This window comes from Taudactylus pleione, unplaced genomic scaffold (assembly GCF_031769625.1).
Source record: "Taudactylus pleione unplaced genomic scaffold, aTauple2 ptg000201l, whole genome shotgun sequence".
Lineage (NCBI taxonomy): Eukaryota > Metazoa > Chordata > Amphibia > Anura > Myobatrachidae > Taudactylus > Taudactylus pleione.
The window spans coordinates 7,585,952-7,605,726 of record NW_028284603.1 but is presented as its reverse complement, the minus strand read 5'-3'; the positions used below and the strand labels follow the sequence as shown (position 1 = coordinate 7,605,726).

At 44.3% G+C, this 19,775-nt stretch overlaps 1 protein-coding gene across 5 annotated transcripts in view; it reads left to right on the top strand.

Moving 5' to 3' along the window:
- VPS54 (VPS54 subunit of GARP complex) overlaps positions 1 to 19,775 on the top strand; it is a 115,390-nt gene that overhangs the window by 11,595 nt on the left and 84,020 nt on the right. The window contains exons 1-2 of one of the 5 annotated variants that reach the window (XM_088477224.1): positions 13,662 to 13,776; positions 15,819 to 15,882. The gene's annotated coding sequence lies outside the window, so the exon portion shown is untranslated. Of the gene's footprint in view, positions 1 to 6,700; positions 6,724 to 13,661; positions 13,777 to 14,005; positions 14,028 to 15,818; positions 15,887 to 19,775 lie in introns of those variants that run through there. The other 4 variants (XM_088477223.1, XM_088477225.1, XM_088477222.1 and 1 more) reach the window with 4 other exon arrangements.

Here is a 19,775-nt window from a genome sequence, read left to right as displayed (position 1 = left end):
GTGAAGCGCCGTCCAATGAGTTCTGAAGCATTTGACTGAATATGAGCATATAATATTGCCCGAAACACTTCAGAATTCATTCCATTGGCAGCCATACATGCCCACGCCATGACACTACCACCACCATGCTTCACTGATGAGGTGGTATGTTTTGGATCATGAGCAGTTCCTTTCCTTCTCCATACTCTTCTCTTCCCATCACTCTGGTACAAGTTGATCTTTGTCTCATCTGTCCACAGGATGTTGTTCCAGAACTGTAATGGCTTTTTTAGATGTTGTTTGGCAAACTCTAATCTGGTCTTCCTGTTTTTGAGGCTCACCAATGGTTTACATCTTGTGCTGAACCCTCTATATTCACTCTTGTGAAGTCTTCTCTTGATTGTTGACTTTGACACATATACACCTACCTCCTGGAGAGTGTTCTTGATTTAGCCAACTGTTGTGAAGGGGTTTTTCTACATCAGGGAAATAATTGTTCTGTCATCCACCACAGTTGTTTTCCTTGGTCTTCCTGATTCCAAATGCAAATGTCACACCTAGAATCAACTCCAGACCTTTTACCTGCTTAACTGATAATGAAATAACGAGGGAATAGCCCACACCTGTCCATGTAATAGCTTTTGAGTTGATAGTCCCATTACTTTTGGCCCCTTAAAAAGTGGGAGGCACATATAGAAACCGTTGTAATTCCTACACCGTTCACCTGATTTGGATGTAATTACCCTCAAATTAAATCTGAAAGTCTGCAGTTAAAGCACATCTTGTTTGTTTCATTTGAAAGCCATTGTGGTGGCCAAAATATGAAAATTCTGTCAATGTCCCAATATTTATGCACCTGACTGTATATATATATTATGAGATGTGCGGTTCGGTTATACTCGGATCTCAAAAACAGCATCATATTGGCTATCCGGCTGTCACGTGTTTTGGATAGCCAATAAGAGAAATCCAAACTAATCCGAATTTTGTGATAATTTGGCTATAAGATCCGAATAAAACCGAACCCACACATCTCTACTATATAATATGATACTGTGCAAAAGTTTTAGGCAGGTGTGCAAAAAATGCTGCAAAGAATGCTTTTAAAAATAGTTGTGCTAACAGTTTATTTTTATCAATTAACAAAATGCAAAGTGAATGAACAGAACAGAAGAGAAATCTAAATCAAATCAATATTTGGTGTGACCACCCTTTGCCTTCAGAACAGCATCAATTCTTAAGGTGCATACGCACGTAACGATTTTTTTTGAACGATTTAACAATAACAATGTCGTTATCGTTTAATCGTTGAAAAAATCATTCAGTTTCTGAGTTATAACGATGAACGATTATCGCTCATGCGCGTTCCCGTTTGTAGTTCATTCTGACTGAGCAACTGAACGATTTTCATTAAGGGAAGTTACAAAAATCGTTTGTAGTTCAAAAAATCTGACAGAAAATCATTCATAAAATCGTTGGTAACAAAATCGTTGTGTGTGTATGCAGCTTTAGAGGTACACGTGCACAGTTTTTGAAGGAACTCGGCAGGGAGGTTGTTCCAAACATCTTGAAGAACTAACTACAGATCTTCTGTGGATGTAGGCTTGCTCAAATCCTTCTGTCTCTTCATGTAATCCCAGACAGACTCGATGATGTTGAGATCAGGGCTCCATGGGTGTCATATCATAACTTTCAGGACTCCTTGTTATTTTTTACACTGAAGATAGTTCTTAATGACATTGGCTGTATGTTTGGGGTTGTTGTCCTGCTGCAGAATAAATTCAGAGCCAATCAGACGCCTCCCTGATGGTATTGCATGATGGATATGTTCCTGCCTGTATTTATCAGCATTGAGGACACCATTAATCCTGATCAAATCCCCAACTCAATTTGCTAAAATGAACCCCAAACTTGCAAGGATCCTCCACCATGCTTCACTGTTGCCTGCAGACTTCGGCTCAGAACTGGCAGAAACCAGTGGGACTAAGGTACACCCATCTACTGTTCAGAGAAGTCTGGCCAGAAGTGGTCTTCATGGAAGCATGCACCAAAAGCCATACCTTCAACGTGGAAACAAGGTCAAGCGACTCAACTATGCAGGAAACATAGGAACTGGGGTGCAGAAAAAATGGCAGCAGGTGCTCTAGACTGATGAGTCAAAATTTCAAATATTTGGCTGTAACAGAAGGCAGTTTGTTCGTGAAAGGCTGGAGAGTGGTACAATAATGAGTGTATGCAGGCAACAGTGAAGCATTGTGGAGGTTCCTTGCAAGTTTGAGGCTGCATTTTAGCAAATGGAGTTGGGGATTTGGTCAGGATTAATGGAGTCCTCAATGCTGAGAAATACAGGCAGGTACTTATGATAAAAGTAAACTATTAACACTTCTATTTTTGTAAGCATTCTTACTTTACAGCATTTTTCCACACCTGCCTAAAACTTTTGCACAGTACTGTATATATTTCATATATCTTATATATAAAATTCATTGGTCTGTTTGTTGGTCTATCCGGTTATGCATTCGTATACCCCTGCATCGATTTGGATGAAAGCAACGCGAGGTAGTCCAGTTGGATCCTGGCCAGGTTTTAGTGAGGTTGATTCCCGGTCAGACCTCCCGTTGGTGTACGCTGGATAGAACTTTGGAGCTGATTCAGACCCGCTCACTAGGATGCATTCACTCGTAGCTGGCTGATAGTCGTTTTCTGAGTACGCAATACGTGTGCGCGAACCAGTGCGAGAGATAGGGAAGCGTTCGCTCGCTGCACATAGACAGCCCAGCAGAGTGAGTGACAGGAGAAGCCGTTTGTGGGTGGGGATAGGGGTTGGCTACTAGAAACGGGGGAGTGGAGGGGCGAAGGCAGGCGTGCCTGAGCGTCTTAACGCAGTTTAAGAAGCGTGCATAATTAACAGGAAGAGTCATTGTACACGTCACCTGGTTGTATTTCACACTGAAGTGATCGCAGTTTTCTTGGCAGGGTATAGTCAACCTCAAGCGCTGCGATCACATCCGATGGTGCAAGATGTTCCAATGGTTTCATACACTTCCTGGAGATGACGGGCGCAAGTGGGCGTCTGCATACACAAAGTGATCGCATGCCAAGACATAGTGGGTGTGTCTATGCCTTGCCGTGTGATTGCCTGCCTTGCTGGGTGCGAGCGAACACATCTAGCGAGCGGGTCTGAATGAGCTTCTTTGACCCAGGAAGTCTGTTCTGAACCTTCCAGTGGATGGATATGGACGAAAACTTCACAGAGTGGTAATATTGGATCCCAGAAGACATATTAGGGGGCAATGGTGTCCTTCCCCGTAGTGTCATCCGGAGCAGGGAGGCATGCTGTGTGCGTGGCGTAGCAGTGCGCTGCCGAAAAGGGGGCATGTTCTCGTGGACAGGGGCATGGCCACATGTGGAGGGGCATTGCCTCATGGACGAATTCCTGTAGTCCCGTTATTACTGGGGGGCTGCCAGAGGTGTGAACTGCCCTGTGTGCAGTGCCGGCCGGCTCCCTCACAGTGTCAGGAGATGAGTGCTACACTTATTATACAGTGCAGCACCTGGCTTCTGTCACCCCCCCTTATGACGCCACTGCTAGGGGGTTGAGATCCCGGTCGGACCTCCCGTTGGTGTATGCTGGGCAGAACTTTGACCCGGGGAGCCTTTTCTGGGACTTCCACTGAATGAATCTGGATGAAAACTTCACAGAGGGGTGGCAAATGGTCTGTGATTTATTTATTACCAGTTATTTATATAGCGCACACATATTCCACAGCGCTTTTATGCCCAATGGAGTGGTTGGGGTGCCGGTCGGACCTCGCGGCGGAGTGCGTCGTGAAGAACTTTGACTCGGGAAGCCTTTTCTAGGTCTTCCACTGGATGGATTTGGATGACAGCACATAAGAAAACTTAATAACCTGAAGATTTCAACCCGGGCAACACTGGGTACTTCAGCTAGTGATAAATAAAAGAGATTAAGGCCCTGATTCGGAGCCGGACGCTCTGTCAGAGCGCTCGCTCTGAATCAGGGCCGGGATTTTTTTTTTTTAGAATGGCCTCCTGGCCGCTCGCAGAGCCGAAATCTCTCCACTGACATCACTCGTGATGTCAGTGGGGCCGCCCCCAAACGACAGGCGTTCTCATGGGAACACCTCCGTTTGGGCAGCCACGCCCCCATCCCGCCCACCAAAGGGGGCGAGCTGTCACTCAACATCGACAGCTCGCCCCCTTTGGTGCGAGACCCAGAGCGACGGAGTTCCCGTCGCTATCCGGGTCTCGCGCATACGCACAACAGAGCCGGCTCCATCGTGCGCATGCGCCCTGGGCCACCATCGACCCGGTTGCAAGCGCTCAGCGCTTGCGACCGGTTCTGAATCAGGCCCTAAGTTTTATCATTAATTTACTTGAGGTCTCACTTTACTGGTAATTGGTACATTATTTAGGGTGTGATATAATGTTGTCATGAGAATTTTGACATGCTTGGGATTTCGACATTGACCACGTTGACATTCATGTCGATGCTGACGAAATGTTGACATGAATAGAATGTCGACAAACTGTCCCTGGTGGTCTAGTGGTGACTTATCTGGTACAGCAGCTCCAACAGTGTCGTCCGGGTACGGCAGTGATGTCAGGATGACTTCTGGCAGATCCTGTGTGGCTTCCGGCGGTACTTTTGACTAAATCTATCCCTCCCCTCTAGTGCCTTACCCTAACTTCCCCTCTCGGTGCCTAACCTCCCTCTAGTGCCAAACCCTCCGCTGCTGGCACATGCAGAATGTCAACATTGTGAACATGTTGACATTCTGCACTTGTCGACATGTTCAATATTGTCATTTCATCATTGTAAATTGTAAAGTGTCTTGTTTACATTTAGGAAACAGTGCCTATCATTTTATCCTTTGGATCCTATATTACATCCAAGCACAGAACAAGAGGATCCATATAATTTTGCGTATACCGACTCCAGGTAGGGAAAGTTAACAACCATCGATGGTTGATGGTTTTGCCATTGATGGCGGAGATTTGATGGTTCTCCGCCATTGCTGGCACAGAGCTCAGTGATGGGTTTTCTTTCTTTCCCCCTGGCCCTGGGACACGGATCCTAGCTCTGCCCCTAATTCGATCAGCAAAGCCCTTCCCCTACCTTTGATTGGCCCACTGCCCAGTGAGTAATAGAGCAGGAATGGCCATCAGTGGGAAAAACCATAGATGGTTCCCACTGAGGTTTATACCATCGATGTTAACCACTAATGCCACCATCAATGGTGACATTGATTGCTAACCCACCGGTGGCCATACCTACCAACAGGTCAGTCACAGAATGGACTTTTGGAATTCTTAAAACCTGTTTCCAGTGCCTTAAACAGTCAGGAGGATACCTTGTGTTTACACTGGATGTGGTCTTTGACATTATTGCCCAATGCAGGTTTCGCCATGACCAATTTGGTGATCTAGGCAAGTTTTCATCTGGGTCCCTTTGTGTTCATACACTCACACAAAACTACTACATAACTCCCGTCCCTGTTCTGCCCCCAAATGCTGCATGTCAATAATGCTGCATCTACGGGAGGACTGTGCAGGACCCGTTCTGCACATGTGCAGACCCTCAAACATCGGAAATGTACGTAAACATCGGGTTTACGTACATATTTGAATCAGGCTCTATATCTTATTAAAGGTAAATAATTGTGATGTCTGATCAGCTTGCATGGGTTTCTAAATAATGATAAGGGAAAGGAAGTAAGCATTTTGGGGAGGGGGAGGCAAGGAAAAAGATTCCGCACAGGATATGAGAGATTCCTAAAATTATAGTAAGATTAAAATCCATAGAGAGTAGAAAATAGTATATTGCCAACAATGTATGAACATACGTATGGGGAAAATCCCAGGACAAAAAAATCTTAGAATGTTGGCGGTGCACCCCTAAGTTTTGAGTATACGTTTTAGACAAGTAGGGGTTTTTTACAAATTGTAAAAGGAAAGAAAAACTCTTTTTGGGGGCACATTTCAAAAAGATTTGAGTAGTATATTATGTATAATGAAAGGACTATTTAAAATGTATCTTTAATGAATTTATCTTAAAATAAGGATGAGAGATATCACTCCCTTAGTGAGTGAACAGAGATGTTCTTAACATAAACAAGAGAGCAGCCTGATAGGTTATTTAGTTACATATATGTCATAATACATGGGGCAGTCACAGGCCCGAATATAAACAAGCCCATGTAGGACATGCGAAATGCATGTCATTCATTTACTGTGATCCCTATCTTAGGATCAGATGCCTCATACTAATCAAAGGCTGATTTGACTTACTTGAAATTGCAAGTCTTAAGGTGCCCATCCACTAGATGACAGGCAAAAGACTGCACGATCACGACATTGTAATTGTGCAGTCGTTTGTCAGTCTGTGATGTGCCTAGACTGAACGAGCAGTCATTCGGTGTTGGCACATTAATCATCTGCAAACATGCTGAACCTGACGTTATCGTGTTTGCCTGATGATAGATGTCTAAACGACCAGTGGGAGCGCGCAACGCTGTTCGTTTTAGACATATTTGCAAATGATTGAACGATAACGATATCGTTCAATCGCTCAATTTAATATTCTAGTGGATGGGTACCTTTAGTCACTGCACTTTTTTTTGATTATCAATATTATATATTTGGATCTACAAACTGTGTCTCTCAGAAATCGTACTAATTATACGTTTTTTTTTCTCAGGGTATACTAATGCACTTAAAACTGTAAGTATGAACTAATAACTTTAATTTACAACATTGTGTATGTGGATTCATTAACTGTGTCTACCAAGTGCACTAGTTAGCCTTTAAAGGGTTAAGACAGACTTTATTGGAAACTGTGAATTTATATTAATGAGTTGTTTTGACATATCATTATTAATAGCGGATATCAATTCCCAACACAGTATATGAAATGCCAAGTAAATATTAATAAGCGCAATTAACAATTCTGATATACACTGTTTATAGCGGGTAGCCTATATATGATTTCCTATTTTTGGACCAATTTTATATATTATTGCAAACAATATTTCACATATTTAAAACAAGGTATTATTTACCAAGATAAGGTGTATTTTTTTTTCACCTTCATTTTTTCTACCATTTATGCTTAGTATTGATTTTATTATCTACAGTCAGGTACATAAATATTGGGACATTGACAGAATTTTCATATTTTGGCCTCTGTTCACCACCACAATGGCTTTGAAATTAAACAAACAAGATGTGCTTTAACTGCAGACTTTCAGATTTAATTTGAGGGTCATTACATCCAAATCAGGTGAACGGTGTAGGAGTTACAATGTTTCTATAAGTGGCCATTACTTTTGGCCACTTTTTAAGGGGCCAAAAGTAATGGGACTATCAACTCAAAAGCTGTTTCATGGACAGGTGTGGGCTATTCCCTCGTTATTTCATTATCAATTAAGCAGGTAAAAGGTCTGGAGTTGATTCTAGGTGTGAAATTTGCATTTGGAATCAGTTGCTGTCGACTCTCAATATGAGATCCAAAGAGCTGTCACTATCAATGAAGCAAGCCATCATTAGGCTGAAAAATCAAAACAAACTCATCAGAGAGATAGCGAAAACATTAGGTGTGGCCAAATCAACTGTTTGGAACATTCTTAAAAAGAAAGAACGTACCGGAGAGCTCAGCAACACCAAAAGACCCAGAAGACCAAGGAAAACAATTATGGTGGATGACAGAAGAAGTATTTCCCTGGTGAAGAAAAACCTTCACAACAGTTGGCCAAATCCAGAACACTCTCCAGGAGGTAGGTGTATATGTGTCAAAGTCAACAATCAAGAGAAGACTTCACAAGAGTGAATATAGAGGGTTCACCACAATATGTAAACCATTGGTGAGCCACAAAAACAGGAAGACCAAATTAGAGTTTGCCAAACAACATCTAAAAAAGCCATTACAGTTCTGGAACAACATCCTATGGACAGATGAGACAAAGATCAACTTGTACCAGAGTGATGGGAAGAGAAGAGTATGGAGAAGGAAAGGAACTGCTCATGATCCAAAACATACCACCTCATCAGCTAAGCATGGTGGTGGTAGTGTCATGGCGTGGGCATGTATGGCTGTCAATGGAACTGGTTCCATTGTATTTATTGATGATGTGACTGCTGACAAAAGCAGCAGAATGAATTCTGAAGTGTTTCGGGCAATATTATATGCTCATATTGTCAAATGCTTCAGAACTCATTGGACGGCGCTTCACAGTGCAGATGGACAATGACCCGAAGCATACTGCAAAAGCAACCAAAGAGTTTTTTAAGGTTAAAAAGTGGAATGTTATGCAATGGCCAAGTCAATCCCCTGACCTGAATCCGATTGAGCATGCATTTCACTTGATGATGACAAAACTGAAGGGAAAATGCCCCAAGAACAAGCAGGAACTGAAGACATTTGCAGTAGAGGCCTGGCAGAGCATCACCAGGGATGAAACCCAGCGTCTGGTGATGTCTATGCATTCCAGACTTCAGGCTGTAATTGCCTGCAAAGGATTTGCAACAAAGTATTAAAAAGTGAAAGTTAGATTTAGGATTGTTTAGTTTGTCCCATTACTTTTGGCCCCTTAAAAAGTGGAAGGCACATTTAGAAACCGTTGCAATTCCTACACCGTTCACCGGATTTGGATGTAATTACCCTCAAATTAAATCTGAAAGTCTGCAGTTAAAGCACATCTTGTTTGTTTTATTTCAAAGCCATTGTGGTGGTGAATAGAGGCCAAAATATGAAAATTCTGTCAGTGTCCCAATATTTATGCACCTGACTGTATATTTTTTGTTATGTCTTTGTGTCAGGTACATCTCTGTTCACTCACTAAGAGAGTGACTTATCCCATATTTATTTTAAGTCAAATGAATTAAAGATTATTTTTAATAGTCCTTTCATTATACATATTACACTACTCAAATCTTTTTTCAAGTGTGCCCCTCAAAAAAGAGTATTTATTTCCTTTTGTAATCTGAAAAAAAACCCTGCTTATGGGTTTCTAAAGTCCAAAAGATTTATTCTACAAAGAAATACAAAAGTACTGCAAAATACAATAACCCAATGCAAGGCTAAATACTTAGAATCAGGCTTCTACGTACTGAGGGCCTAATTCAGACCCGCTCGCGAGCGCTGAGCGCAAGCCCAAGTGCGCATGCCAAGGCGTCGTTATGGGTCTCGCACCAAAGGGGGCGTGCTGTCGATGGTGATTGACAGCATGCCCCCTTTGGTGGGCGCGGCTGCCCAGACTGAGGCATTCCCATGGGAACACCTACCGTCTGGGGCCGGCCCCACTGACATCACTAGTGATGTCAGTGGGAGTGCTTTTGGCTCTGATAGAGCCAAAAGCACTCCAGGGCTTGAGGCGAGACCCTACCGCAAGGGTCTCGTCGCAAGCCTGATGGTCACGATGGTCTTGACCATCACTTTGGCCGCTCGCTATAGCTGTGGGTGGTCACCCACAGCTATGCGAGCGGCCAGGAGGCCGCTACAAAAAGTAGGAGGGACGGCCCTGATTCAGAGCGAGCGCTCTGTCTGAGCGTCCGGCTCTGAATCAGGGCCTGAGGTCCAAAGTCAGTGCTGATTAACAAGTTATATACACAAGTAATCACACTATTGGTCAAAAGTTAAGACATCTCAATAATTCGGCATTCTATAGATCAAAGGTGATTCCTCATCCGTTGATAATATTTATGTGTTCGTATCCCTGGGCATTTTGGGAAATAGCCCCCAGTTTGTTACATCAGCGACACTAGGAAGATAACCCTCACTGTGATCAGTCTGTGGCATCAGCGATACTATGGAGATAACCCTCACTGTGATCAGTCCATTTCATCAGAGTCACTAGGGAGATAATACCCATTGTGCTCAGTCTGTGACATCAGGGCGACAATACCCACTTTGCTTATTCTGTGACATCAGAGTCAATAAGTAGATAACCCCCCCTGTACCCAGTCTGTGACATCAGCGTCACTAGAGAGACAACCACCGCTGTTCTCAGTCTGTGAAATCAGCATTAGGGAAATAGCCCCTACTTTGCTCAGTTTGTGACATCAGCATCACCAGGGCAATAACCTCCACTGTGCTCAATCTGTGACATCAGCGTCATTAGGGAAATAGCCTCCAAATATGCCCAGTTTGAGACATCAGCATTATTAGGGAGGTAACCTGTACTGTGATATCACCATCATTAGGTAGGGAGGTAAAAACACTGTGCTCAGTCTGTGACATCAGTATCAGTGGTAAAATAACCTTCACACTAATCAGTGTGGGACATCAGTGTCACTTGGGAGATAACACCTACCAGTGCCCGACTGGCCATCTGGCTCCTCAGATGGGAGATAACATCCATTGTGCTCAGTCCATGACATCAGAGTTACTAAGGAGATGGCCCTCACTATGCTTAATCTGTGACATCAAAATCACTAGGGAGATAACTTGCACTGTGCTCAGTCTGTGACATCAAAGTCACTAGGGTGATAGCCCCCACTGTGTCCAGTTTGTGACATCAACGTCACTAGGGAGATAACCTCCACTGTGCTCAGTCTGTGACATCAGAATAAGATAACATTAGGATCACTGGGGAGATAACCCTATGGATTCCTACCTATACCTTCTAAAATTGCCGCTATTTAGCGTAATGAGTCGCACAAGAAATAAATGCTTTCAGACTTTGAGTGTGGTTCCAAAGCACAAAAAGTTATTATTTAATATAAAAACAGATGGTTACACGCTGTGATCTAAATACAATTAGCGCAAATAAATCATAGAGACCCAAGGTATAGTTGTTACATACGCACGCGCTCTGGACCCAGATACCGGCATCAATATAGAAACCTCCGTCAACAGCAAGGCAAGAAGACTGGCATCCAAGTTTAGATAGCCCACATATATACTCTTACAGAGATAGGCAATACAATAGAACAGTTTGGCATGATTCCATTGATTCTTCTTCCTGGTTCTTCTGTTACAGGATAGTTCATATTTCAATTCAAATGAACTCAAACCAGCCTCCAACAGCCCTTTGTGTCCTTTTTCCCGCTGCATACTAAATCTAAGCTCGTTACATTACAGAGTACAGTTTAATGTTTAACTCTTTATAGTCCATAGTTTGCAGACACATGCTGCGATCTTCTCACCGATGGTACCGGAAATCTGCAAAGACACAGTGGATCAGTACAACACCAAACACAGTCTGCTTACCATGTACTAAACCTTAGATATCAAATTACATTTATTTCACAACATTAATAATACTAAATAAACATTGAATATTACACTTTAATACTAGGAAACCTTTTATGTAAGTGTGCAGTGAATAAGTATTGGGATTTTGGGAAAAGAGACTAGTTAGCGTTGTACAACTACGTGTTTGTGGAGTACACCATGGTACGTGTTTTGCAGAGTTAATCGTTTTATATGTTTTAGTGACTGTCTGTATTTATATAGTGAGGACTTTCAACTTCTTTCTATATCGTTGGAATCGCACAACGCTATATAATAGCATCGCCGTATGTACTTATAATGGGCGAGATTCACTAAAATGGCACTGGGCGGCCAGTCGCAAAATGGCGTCTCATTGCCATTCGCATAATGGTGTCATGCAGACTTAATTTTAAACCGATCCTGTCTCAGCCAATTATCCGGCTTCGACAACCAACACACTGATCAGTCTGTGGAATCAGCATCACTGTGGAGATAAGATCTACCAGTCCTGGACTGGCATCTGTCTCCTCTGGGAAATTTCTGATGGGCCATTTGAGAGATGGGCCAGACTGGTTGGCAAAGCCAACCGGACCACCAATTAAGGAAAAGGAATCAGTCATATCGATATCATGGACGCTGCTCGGCCTGCTCTCCAGTACTGAGCATTGCAGTGGGCGGTGTTACTAATATGGCCGTCATAGGAGCAGCTGTGCATGCCCAGTCGCAGCAGCTCCCATACCATGTCATTGTTGACTCTAGGGAGATGGACCTCATGAAGTGCAGCAGTGCAAGACGAGCAGCAGAAGCGGGTTTCTTAACTTTACCGAACACACTGACAATCTGCAAGTTAATGAACTTCCCTCCCAAGCAGAACAGTCCCGCTTTACAGAGACTGTTCCGCAGTACCACCCACGGACCGCACTGTCCCGTGGGTAGGGGGGGAAAGTTGATGGGGCAGAGCAGTGGTTAAATAGACAATGCAGGGAGAATCTCAGGGGACAGCCCAGTATCTATGGGAGTGTTAAGAAGTTACACCTCCTTTTCGGGCAAGTATAACCCTAATGGGTTTGATTAAACAGCTGGACAAGAAGACTGGGTAGATAGTTACAAAACAGGGACATGGCATCTACAAAAAAATACTGACATGGGATGCTTCTCACAAATGTAAAGAAAGTTTTGAAAAATCATTAAAGCAAGGATCATAAAACTTAAAGGTTTTTTTTTCTCAATCAGGAGATATTAGTTGTCATAATATAATTGCAGCTCTTCTTAAATTGTTGCAGCTGTTTATATACAAGTCATAAGCAGTGGCAGATTTTACTTTGAGGGCTACAGCATCCCCAGTAAAATCTGCCACCTCAGTGAGCCAGTTGCAGTCCATGACTGTGCTGGCTACACTCTGTGACTGGCAGTGACTTCCAATTGTAAGCGCTACCTGCCAGTCACACACAGGACAGGGTGTCTCATGGGGAGGTGTTTTCTCCCCCTGGGACTGCCATTCCGGGCTGCGATTAGTAGGTACGGCCCACGAGACGGCCCTGGGTGGGCATGTTTGCTTTAAATGCAAGGGTCATCTGGAGGGAGACGTTCGCTTCCACACCAATCAATGGCAGTAAACATCGGAAAGTGTTTTTTTTTTCTCATTTGATTGCAGCTTACCGATGTTTTCCTCTACTGAAGTGATAAAACACCAGCATCTGCAGAAAAAAAACAAAAAAACATTGATAGATCGACTATTGATATCCAACTCTAGTAGACAGGAGTCAGACACTTCTTATTTCCACAGCTACTTTTCCCACTTCCAACTCCTTGTATACCAAAGTCTTGGGTCAGACCTGGGATTTGGAACACATTTCCAACCCGGATCAGACCCCTTTTACCGAAGCTGGGTCTGCGGTGACCCAGTTGTTCCGGCGTTGCAGTGGACACTTAAATATGATGTAATCTTCAAGCGCCACTGAAGCCGGCCAATCGGGTAGCATGCGGAACGACCTGGGTCATCGTGACCCAGCTTGCGGTGTTTACACTGCAGGGTGACACAGAAATGACCGTGGCCAACCCTGCAAGCTACCAGAGTTAGATCCCCTGGTCACTGGACCCGGGTGGATCCGTTTACACTTACAAAAATCCCGTGAACGTGCATCAACCCAGGATTTTCATGTCGGTGTAAAAGGGTGTATGCTCAGGTGACACCCTATTTTTTGTAGATAGTTGATTGAGCTTTACCATCTCTGCTTCCCTTTACATAAATCGGATGTAAACACTGTAGGGCCTAACACAGTTTGATTATGTATATGTACAACAATACTATGGTCAGGTCAGTGTTACAGGTACTACAGTCACTGTCCCCTCAGTCACTCCTGCTGCTCTCATACTGCTGCCGGGCTCCATCATCACACGGCGGCGTCAGCGCCTCCCCTCCCTCCCCTTTTCCCCGGTGCCCTGTCGCGTTGCATGCCGGGCTGTGCTGGTGCCGGTGCTCTGGGCTCTGCCAGCCCGGCCGGGAGATGCTGCTGGACGAGCGGCGGCACCGAGGCCATTACCGCTGTTGTGCGTGACTGCAGGTACCGAGAGGCACGGGGAGGGGTCGAAAGTAGAGTCTCCTAGATCAGAGGCCGGACGCTCCGGCGGCAGCGCTTACTGGGCTGGCTGGGAGAGTGGAAACGGCCGGCCGGGCAGCCCCCTGGGAAAGCCCCCGGCTCAGAGTGAGGCCTAAACCAGTATAACGTAGTGACAGGTCCCAGGTCTTACCGGATGAATGTGATCACTTGTACAGCAGTCTGTGTTTCATCAGCACATATGTCTCTGACTCATGGTAGTAGTGTGGAAAGTAAAGCAATATGTATGTGTGTGTGTGTGTGTGTGTGTGTATATATATATATATATATATATATATATATATATAGACACACAGCAGTACTGGTCTTATGCAGTTATATAGTGTATACTTACAGTATTGTATACAGTGTAGTGTTGTGGGGCTTACAGCTGATTGTTATGTAAGTGGTGGAATCCTTATTACAAAAACCAGCTGTTTCTCATAATAATGCACATATCCTCGCTCTACATGTAAACTATATCTAAACATATGGAAGTTTTCTTATACGAAGTGGTATAATACTGCATTTTGTAGCATAATTGCCTATTTGTTGATCATTCGTTTAAAACTTAGTAGCCAAGTCTGCAGGTTGTTTTAGAGCCTATATATTCAGTGATTTAACCTCAGGTGGTGCCTTTCTTCTCCCTTTTATAAGGTATTGTAAACTCAAATGTTTATCTCAGCACAGTGTATTGTTTGTATGGAAATGCTGCAGTATATACTGTCATTTGTACTGGTAGTACCACCTGGATGTATAAGGGGTACTTATATCTGGTGTGAAGAGTTTGTGTTGTGCAGGAAGAAAAATTAAGGGGGCAATTCAATTATTTATGTGGGACCACTCCTAACCGCAGCATGACTCTTTTTTTTTTTTTATATATATATATATATATATATATATATATATATATATATATATATATAATACCTTGCACATCCATAGAGGGACACATACAGATATAGTGTTCCCTCTAGCTCCGTCGGGAGGCAGGGCGCCGGAGCTAGAGAGGGCATGCCCGTGCGCGCGCCCGAGAAGGGGGCGTGGCCATCGGAAAAGGGGGCGTGTCTATAAGACGCGTCCCCTTTTCGTCACTCTTGGGGGCGTGCCCGGCACTTACGGACACGCCGGGCAGCCCCCAAGCCCTGCAGACAGGGAGAATAGATGCTGGGCGCATGCGCCCGGCGTCTATTCTCCGGCGGTGACCGGGTCACCGCATGTTTCTCCACCCGCGGGACACTGCGTCCCGCGGATGAGAACGGCTCCCGCAGGCTGTGAGGGCAGGGCACTTTTTGCCCTCCTCCTGGAGGGCAGGGCGCTTTTTGCCCTCCTCCTGGAGGGCAGGGCGCTTTTTGCCCTCCAGAGGGGGGGCAGGGCGCCGCGCCCCGCTAAAACAGCCTAGCGGGAACGCTACAGATAACTGAATAGGCCCCCAAATATCTTTAATTTAGTGAATTGTTGCTTTCATGTTATAGTAGTTATGGGGTGGGTAATGCTGACATGCATTTTTTGAATTTGTTTGATATGTTAATGTACAGCATGTTTAAATGAGACTTAAGGGATTAACGATTACAGTATACGAAGGTGTAGGGATACCTTTACAATGGATATATAAAAAAAAGTCTATACAACCGCATCTGAACGGCTTGCAGAGGCTCTCGCGTGTAATTGCTACTTTGTGGGAGCACTTTTAGCTTTTACTATTTGTGATTTTTATTTATTTATTTTTTCTAATAAGTTTGCCCATCTGGACTTTGCAATTCATTCCCCCTCTTAATAAAAGTTCAAGATCCATAAAATAGTGCAGGGATTTCCTGTGCACAGCCCTCTTTAGGTCATCCCACAGGTTTATATTGAGTATTGGGCTCTGACTGGTCCATCCCAAGACTTTGATGATCCTTGGTTGACTTGGATGTGTGCTTTAAATGATTGGAATGCTGGAAGGTTAAATTCCTATTATTATTATTATTGTATATGGAGATATTTATTATGCCCTCTCTCCTGACTAGAGTCACTGACCCAGCTGAAGAGAAGCAGTCCCAAACCATGATATGGCCACCACCTTTCTCCACAGTAGGTATGACCAGCTTTGGTTGATGAGCTGTGTTATTATTGTATCAAATATCCTTTTAGAATAGGGGTGTGGAATACAAGGTAGACATTCATTATGTGGACATGGTTAAAATGCCGACATGCAGCTTGTCGACATTCTTAGCGTTCCCACTAGGCTGTGTCAGCAGTGTGCCGCACCCTGAACGATTTTAAAGTGCTAAAATGCGCCTGCCCTTATGGAGGTGCCTCAGTGCCCCGCTGATCGCAGGCTGACGTCGGCGGGCCAGTGGCGCCCTGCCACCTTCTGTACCTTTTCCTGTTCCACTGTCGCCCTCTCAGGCCCCAGTGACCTGCACGGGGGAAAGTTTTTGGATGAAGACTCACCGTGGGGTGAATAGATGCCATGTGCATGGTAAATGTTCACAGTGCCGGGAGAGCTTGGGGACAATCAAGCATCTCCTTGAGTGTTGGGCACGCTCTCTACAGTGATGGAAAGGGTGGCATGCCATGAGGCCACAGCCACGCTCCCTTTTCTGGAGCGCACACACAGCCGTGCCCTCTTTCATGATTGGTGCCCTGTCCTAATTAAAAACTAGACTGATCACTATTCATCATTTGAACACAGCTGAAATGTCGACATGATAGAATGTCATAAAGCGGCCCCTTGCAGCCCAGCGGTCACATACCTGTTCCCGACAGCAGCAATGGCTTCCGAGTTCTGGCGGCCACGTGTTGAGCTGTTCCTGCGCAGATATCCGATGAAGCGGCGCTCCGGTGAGTATTTTTTCCCCTATCCCTGAGAATGTCGACATTTCACATGTTGAAATTTCAGATGTCGACATTGTGAAAATGTTGACATTCCAGGATATCAACTTGTCTGTCAACCTTTCGACAATATCATAACTGTCGACATTGTGGATGTCGATCTAATGACTGCATCCCCAGAATAGAAGGCCAAAAAGGCTTTGTTTTTATCTGACCATGAAACATTTTCCCATATGGTTAGGAGTGATTGAGTTTTGATTTGTAAAATTTATGAGATTGGATGTTGCTTTTTTTTTTTTTACTGTAAGAAATGGCTTTGGTATTGCCATCCTACCCCATAGTCTAGACATGTGCAGAATACAGGAGACTGTTGTCACAGCAGGGAGTGACCAGTCCCTGTCATCAGAAATGTACTGCAGTTCATTCAGCGTTACCATCAGCCTCTTGTTCACCTCCCATATGAATTTTCTCTTTGTTCTGACAACAACATTGGAGAGACATCCTGATCGTAACATTATCCCTGCTTGTGTGACATTTTCTCCACTTATTGATGATAATCTTCAGTGTTCCATGGTAGAAAAACACAATTTATCTTAATTACATCGCAAAAACATTCAATTTCAATGAGGGTGTGTAGACTTCTTATATCCACTGTATGGGAGATAGCCAAAGCCTGTACAGTAAAGGAGCGTACACGCTAGACGATATGCTCCCTGAGTGATATCGTCTAGTGTGTCCCCGGCAGGCTGTGCTCAATGTTGTTCATGACATTGAGCACAACCACTGAATGATATCATTAACGATATCGTTCAGCACCGGGCTCTCTCCCCCATTTCATAACATGCAGCAACCTGACGATATCGTCAGGTTGGCCTGCATGTTAACCCGATGAACGATAATGACAAATGACCCGCGGGAACGCACGTCGTCGTTATCGTTCATCGTTTGTGTTAAAAATGGACGGCAAGATGGACGACTGAACGATATCATTATCGTTCAGTCGTCCACTTTAATCGCCCAGTGTGTACGCACCATAAAGGTGCATACACACGGTACGATCTGTACCACTAACGACTTGAAAGATAGCGTTCAAAGATCTTTCAAAAATATCTTTCAGTGAGTCTTCCTGCCACATCTCTGAACAGGGAAAATTGATGTTATCGTCCAAGTTGGCCTGCATTCATTGACGATGAAAGATATCTTTATTGTCCATGCGGGAACGCGCATCGTTGGTCATTGGGTGATCATTCATTGCCTAAAAATGAACGATATATCGTTCAACGTTATCGTTCATATCGTTCCGTGTGTATGCAGCATTACAGAGATGTTATATTTTTATCATCAGGATTGTATTGCTTCTGCTTACAAGTATAAAGTACTGAATATCTGTCTAGGCGGTAAGATGATATATCTACCACTGAGTATTTTGGTTCATGATCCCGACGGCCGCATTCCTGACAGGGTTAGGATTCTGACAACTGTCGGTTAGTATCCTAACCCTCCCCATACCCCTAAACCTAACCCTCCCTCCACACTGCGTAAACCTGACCCCTCCCACCACAGCCTGAACCTAACATTCCCCTCCCCCCCCCCCCCAGTGCTTAACCCTAACCTTCCCCCTAGTGCCTAACCCTCCCCCCTAACCCCACTACTTATTGCCACGATGCTGACACCGGTTCTGACTGGTGTTGGGATGCCGGCGCCGGCATCCCGACAGCCGGGATTTAAGCTGCATCCCAATTAGACAGATCTCTGGTAGCAGAATTGTAGTAATAAAACATGTCAGCGAAAAAATTCTGCTATGTAGCAGCAAAAGTGTTTTGTTTTTGATTATCAAGATTGTATATATCCTGTGTGTGTATATCCTGTGTGTGTATACTAGGATAATTGACTCGGCAAATGGGTCACCTCAGTCCTAGCCCTCCGTTTTGGGTCCCCTCCTGGTGTGTAACCAACATTACTGCGTTAGATTAAGGAGGAATTAAATTTAGCGATGTGAACGCAGTTCCGGAACGGCAAATCGTAAGTTTTGCCTCGCACCCCACAGAGATGAGCAGGAAAATTTGTGATTCAGTTGTCACAGTAACTGTCTCGTATGTGCACAGCCAGCACATTGTCAGCATTTTAATCCCCCCCTCCCAAGTATGGTTATATAATATACCATATATATATATATATATATATATATATATTTTACTATTGAAAGATAAATTAGCTTCTAAATGTATTTAATTTCCAAACGACAAGGAAGTATGAAATCTGCATCAGCGGAGCATTCAAATGTGCTGGCGACAATCATCCTCATTATCTGCTAATTACACCTGCCCTTGATCACCCGCAAATAATATGCTTTTCTTAGCAATACATGTATTGTTTTTCTCCTGTGTACATGTGTTGGCAATTGCGCAAATACGAGTACTGTCCTCAGCCTACGCTGGAACGCCCGCGAGATTGAAGCTCAATTAGAGATTATTGTTCTTTGTCTCTTTCTCTCTATCGTGTTCCACCGTCTAGATTATAAAGACGGCTGCGTGTACTGCACAGTGTCTCTCTGTAGAGATCAATCATCTTTATATGAGAATTTATCGCAGAAGAGAGATCTTATTAAGTAGTGCCTTTGTGCACTTCGCACATAGACTTAGTGGGCCTGACTCAGATGTGGCCGATGGGGTTCAAACAGAGATGCCCATCAACTGCATTGCTAATCCGCCGGAAAAAGTTGCACCATCTCACGCACATAGGCTGCTCAGAATGTTCTTCAGAACGAGGCCATTGGTACCAGTGCAACTGCGATAAAAGACGCTGTTGTTTAGATAACCAAGCCCCCTGTTACCACCCAGGAATGGCCACAGAAATTGTCTCTCTGCAGGGCCATCTCTTCCATTGGGCTTGTTGGGCAGTTGCCCAAGGGCACGAAGCTTGTAGGGGCCTGCCAACTCAGCAACAGCGGCCAGTTGGTAAATTAGTGATATTTTTATAAGCCAGCCGCCGGTGCACTGTATTCTGATCTAACCCACCCCATTCCTCCAACCCCCCCCCCCCCCCCCCCCTTTCCTGGTGACGAGTACTCACCTCAGTCCCAGTTTCACTTCAACCGCCAGCTTCTTACCAGTCAGACAGAGTCTCTCTGCATATGTGGGAGGTCTGAT